The sequence below is a fragment of the Tupaia chinensis genome, unplaced genomic scaffold (assembly GCF_000334495.1).
Source record: "Tupaia chinensis unplaced genomic scaffold, TupChi_1.0 Scaffold138080_1, whole genome shotgun sequence".
NCBI lineage: Eukaryota > Metazoa > Chordata > Mammalia > Scandentia > Tupaiidae > Tupaia > Tupaia belangeri.
In genome coordinates, this window is record NW_006197981.1 from 293,473 (window position 1) to 297,561 (window position 4,089).

Here is a 4,089-nt window from a genome sequence, read left to right on the forward strand (position 1 = left end):
CGCCGACCCCCGGCACCGACCTCTGAGGACAGAGGGTCCCCGCCCTGAGCTGCTCGCCCAGCCCTGCAACCCTGAATCCATCACGCCCCAGCCCCCAGCGAGCGCCGGTCCCAGCACAATGGAACCAGAGGGCATCTGGAAGACCCATCCCTGCCCGCCCTCTGTCCTCTCCAGTCGCTCGCCTTCCCTTCTCCCTCCTTCCTCCCATCCGCCCTTCCACAGTGTCCAGGAGATATTAGGAGCGCACCCAAACCCCGCGTCCTCAGTCCGGAAGAGCCTGTAAGTCGTCTTACTCCACGTCTCCCCACGCCCTGCGGGCCTGTTGGCCACACACCTGGCCACAGAGCCCTCCAGTGCCACCCGCCCCATCACGTGAGCAAACCACAGGACACGGTGGAAGGAAGTGATCGGGCCTCCCATGATGAGGTCACTGAGGGCCTGCAGCTTCAGCTTGCCCTTGGTTTTCTGGGGATGCCTGCTCGCAGGATGTCCCCCAAGCCGAAAGCGGCTCCACCTGGGGCCTGGGTAGCCGACGGGGGGCACCAGCCGGGACCTGGGGAGCCGACCAAGAGCACCAGCTGGCGTCTGGTGGAGGGGAGGCTGCAGCACCGCAGGCTTTTTCGGGAGCCCTCCTGACCAGGCGGCCCAGGCCACCCTAGACAGAGCAGCCCAGACAACAAGCAAAGGCCACCACCTCGAGCGTCCCAAGGACCGCTGCCCCCAGGTCCTGCGGAGCTCACGGGCCACAGTTACAGGTCAAACACGACGTGTCGTTCCCACCACGATGTCCGGGCTCAGTGGCCACGTGACACGTACCAGAAAAGGAGCTGGGAAGACAATGAGCCTGCGATGAAGGCCCATCCTGGCAGCGGCCGCCAGCACAGACCTAGGGCCCGGTGCTCTGCCAGCCCGGACTCGGGGCAGTGCCCGCTTACCCAGCTCCCGTCCGTCCCTCCCACTCCCGGGCCGCACACATTCCAGAGGCTGGGTCTCTGCTAGTGTGTGACACAGGCAAACACGGCCACAGCCGAGGGCACCACGAGGCACCATGGGCCGCCACAGTTCGACACGCGCCTGAGAGTCTCCTGCCTGTCACGTCATCTACTCAGAAAGCGACACTCCGGGCCTAATTATGCAGGAATTCATAGTCTCACTAACTACTCACAGATTTTTCTTTATTTTTTTTTAAGTTCTTTTCTTTCTTTCATGAGAGGGACAGAGGGCCTTAATGAGGGAATGTCCCCCGCTCAGCGCACACAGCCTTCCGGGCCATCGGGACCGCATGTGTCCAAGTCGCTCCCCATGGCCCCAGGATCCCTCGGCAAGGCTGGAGGCACCAGGGCCGGGCCCAGGAACCTTCTTTCTGACATTACACTTCCCGTGCTTTGAGACCAAGTCCTCACCACCTGTGGGAAGAACATGCCTGCATGTCCCTCTGCATGAGCGGTCCCCGGCAGCATGGCCCACACTGCCCCCATCTCCAACTTCTTCCCTTTAGACACTGTTTCCTACCAGTTTTCTGTCGATATAACTGAGTACCAGAGCCAGGTAGTTTATGAAGAACGGAGGTCAGTCCACCTCATGGTCCTAGGGCCACAGCTGGCGAGGGGCTGCCCTCTGACGGAGGTAGCTGCAGAGTCCTGAGGTGGCCCCGGCGTGGCGCGGTGAGAGGCGAGCACCCCCGGTCTTCCCTATTTTTACAAAGCCTCTGGTGTCGATCAGGGGGTCCCCAATGACCTTATCCAACCTCGGTGACCTCTCATAGACTCCATTTTTTGATACCATAATCAAATGACATTCACACCTCTTAATACTTTCACAGTAGCAACAAATTTCAGCACTGGGACTTGTGGGGTATATGAAACCATCACCGATACCCTCTAGACCAGTCGAAGAAAAACTCCATTTCTTGATACCATAATGACATTCACACCTCTTAATACTCTCACAGTAGCAACAAATTTCAGCACTGGGACTTGTGGGGTATATGCAAACCATCACCGATACCCTCTAGACCAGTTGGAGAAAAACGGACACGGTCGCTTATCTGATCACCAAAGCTAGTAGTCCCGAATGTGGAAAGGCTCCCTCACCGCAGTCGCAGACTCAGGCCCTACGAGTTTACTTGTCTGCGAAGACCTTTGTGGATTTCCAGCTATAGGTGACATCCCTTTGGGAATGCAGTTCCACTCTACTGTGCTCGACTCCCCTTCTGCATTGTCGCTTGTCGTGGTACTTGGGGTAAACACTGTCCCAGAAAGTTTGCCGAGATGAATGTCTAACCACTGTTGCTGATAATCGAGGTATGAGTGAAATGTTACATCTGGCTTTGTCTGTCTCCTTCCTTAAAGGAGTCAAGTGTTTCTGAAATTGCCATTGAACATGTTCTAGGTTTGTAGTCGTAACTCTGTAAGTTTAACTGTGTGTCGTTATGTGAAAGGTATGGCTGGTACTGACTTGATCCACTGAATGAACCACTTCAAAGATGTCTAAGGACGTCCGCCTACCTATCCCTTGAAGAGGAATGAATTACATACAGTGTGTTAAATTTCTTTAGTGAGAGAGGTGGAGAGAAAAACAGGGAGACAGACACATGCACCCTCACCAGGGTTCCTGCCATGAACCTCTGCCGGCCAGGGCCGTGGGCACCCACACCTGGTGTGCACGGCTTAGTGGGGAACTGAACTGCGGTCCCCGTGGGCCAAGAATCACCGAACACACGCGAGAGCTGTGCTGCCGATGCCGGAGAGGGACGGGCTGTAGCCCTGACCTTGCTGTGTGCTGCCGATGCCGGAGAGGGGCGGGCTGTAGCCCTGACCTTGCTGTGTCTCCGTGGCTGTAAGGGAAGCCCCAGGCCCGGCTCGTTTGGAAGACAGTATATAGGGCTCATGGTTCTGGAGCCAAGGAAGCCCTAGGACACGGTGTCTATGAGGGCCAGGCCGTAGTGACGGGTGGAAGGTAGAGGAGGAACTGCATGGAGGCCCTCCCGCTGTGACTGGCACGTCCCACAGGAAGGACGTGGAGCGATGCAGCCGGGCTTGCCTCCTGGGCCCAGTTGCCTCTGCAAAGCTCCACCTCCTTTCTCATCTGCGTGAGAGTGAGTGTGCAAGTGTACAAGACGGAGAAAAGCAGGCAGAGGGACGCACCCTCCCTGGGGTATGGCACGCTGCAGGCCCCTTCTCCCAGCCCTCCAGCTCGTCAGAATCTTGGGCACACAGGCACGCACCTGGCACGCTCTCAGGCCACCCTGGGGCCTGAGCCAGTGGTCAGCCCCGAGGCTTCCAGCACCGTGGGTCAGTACCAGTCACATCAGCCGGGCTGGCCAAGACCCCACGTCCTAACGCTGTCCCAAGGGGATTCCAGTTTGGCATGAGTTTGCCGGGAGGCGGTAGACATTTGCCCTGCGGGGAGCTCCTGGACGAGAGTATCTGCAGGGCCTTGCTCCGTGCCCTGTGTCGGAGCAGTCTTGTCACCTTGTGGTGTGACATCACGGACACACTTCATGGGGTTTTGTCCCCAACGACCTCTCAGGGAGCCTTTCCTGGCCACTCTAAACCTCTGTCTTCTCTGCTTTCTACGGAGACATGAACGTGTTTCAGAGTGTGTTACCTCGCTTAGGCTCTTCTCTTCTGATGCGCTTCACAGGGACGGGGTGTTCTCTCCCTCCCCAGCTGTTCTCCATCCAGACTGCCTGGAGGCGGAGACCCTCAGGATACAGCAGGCACAAGGTGGGGCACGGTGACAAGCAGGCCCCCAACAAGGACCCAGAGTGACGTCAGCCAACCACGGTGCTGAGCACACATCCACCCATCCTCCTCACCCCCCGCCCGGTCACACCCTCACACCCTATCTCGTCACTGCCCGCTATCTCGCTCACGTGCACTACGAGGCCCGCGATTATTTCCCACCTCACAGGCGAGGTCACCGCCACGCAGGGGCTACCAAGGCACCACGCGCCCGCGAGTCAGCGAGTGAGGGAGGCGGCCTGGAACTCAGGGCATCTGTCTCAAAAGCCCGACCTCGCCTCGCCGATGCCCACTGCTTAGGACGGGTCCCCTCCACGTCCCTCCTGCAGGACACACATCTCGA

The 4,089-nt window shown here is 58.4% G+C and overlaps 1 long non-coding RNA gene across 1 annotated transcript; it reads left to right on the top strand.

The window, feature by feature from the left end:
- The first annotated feature begins 6 nt into the window (after positions 1-6).
- On the top strand, positions 7-4,083 carry LOC102486392 (uncharacterized). Its single transcript, XR_336366.1, has 3 exons — positions 7-279; positions 3,646-3,788; positions 3,916-4,083. It is a non-coding gene; the product is annotated as an uncharacterized LOC102486392 (long non-coding RNA).
- The last annotated feature ends 6 nt before the right edge of the window (positions 4,084-4,089 follow it).